Source organism: Papaver somniferum, unplaced genomic scaffold (genome assembly GCF_003573695.1).
Source record: "Papaver somniferum cultivar HN1 unplaced genomic scaffold, ASM357369v1 unplaced-scaffold_163, whole genome shotgun sequence".
In the NCBI taxonomy this organism is placed as follows: domain Eukaryota; kingdom Viridiplantae; phylum Streptophyta; class Magnoliopsida; order Ranunculales; family Papaveraceae; genus Papaver; species Papaver somniferum.
The window spans coordinates 53,542-54,688 of NW_020625820.1; the positions used below are offsets into that span (position 1 = coordinate 53,542).

Consider the following 1,147-nt stretch of genomic DNA (forward strand, 5'->3'; position numbering starts at 1 on the left):
ACCATAAGAATCTATACTTTAATGAGTTCCTACACTTTTGACTTCAGAATATGGTCTTGGAGCTAATATACTAACGAAGTTTTCTGAACTATGATCATTCAATTCAGCATCTACTGACCAATATGACATAGTGCTTTCTTCATTATACCTAGCCAATTCTGACTAGCATCACCCAGCGAACGAACTCTATAAAAAAGGATTATACACTAGTAAGGATGGTTGGTATAGTTACTTACAGTAGACATAGTCGAAGACAAACATCTCATAATTCCATTCTGTCGAGCTATTACATTCTGCTTTCAGTTCTGGATGTTACTGGTTGACCCTTGTGCCGAAGATTACGTGTCAGTGGTTCAAATCGTCTCTTTTAGGAATGACCATTCGTCTTGGGTTGAAAAAAAAAGAAACTGACCCAGTTATCAGGTCAGAGAGACGCTTGGCCCGTAAGCCCTTAAAAGACCATAAATTAATAAGGATTTGTTACGTGCGCCCTTCTATGAGCAGCACCGCGCATTGACCTAAAGCTAGGTCTTGTCTCCCGGCCCGCTCCTCCACAAATAGACTAAGCATTTAAACCATTATTCTCAATGAAGTTAGTGACTATTTTAAACAAATCTCAAAATTCGAAACGACCCATTATGGCCGGCACTACCACTCTATTGTCCACTTCTAATAAACGTGATTGACCCAATTCTGAATCATCTTCTGGAATCATATAACTGTCACCGGCATATATGCAAGGAGGATGTATAATTAATATATGATATTGTAATACAGGATTTGATTCTGCAAGCGGTTCGGTATGAACGAAGAAATTGAGAACTAAAGGATCAGAACTCGCTAATAGGAAAGGAGAGAAAAACAAAGCAATTCCAACAATAGCTACGTCATTCCGCTGTTCATCTATAGATGAAACTCTCTCTTTGTCATCTCGTGCCAGATGCTAACTAGAGAGTAGGGGCTCCTAGTTGATGTATAAAGAGAGAAGATAGAAGGTTCATAGTTAGTTCCCATAGTGGAAAGTGGTAACCGAACAAGACTCGCAGCTTTCACTACTTGATGAGAGGATTGAAGCACCTAGATTGGGTATAAGATAATAACAATAGCGTAATCTCTCATATACTCTTTTACTTTGAAATTGAATCCC

At 38.8% G+C, this 1,147-nt stretch overlaps 1 pseudogene; it reads left to right on the plus strand.

Annotated features, from left to right (window-relative positions):
- Window positions 1-734: 734 nt before the first annotated feature.
- On the plus strand, window positions 735-947 carry LOC113337620 (annotated as a pseudogene).
- Window positions 948-1,147: the final 200 nt, after the last annotated feature.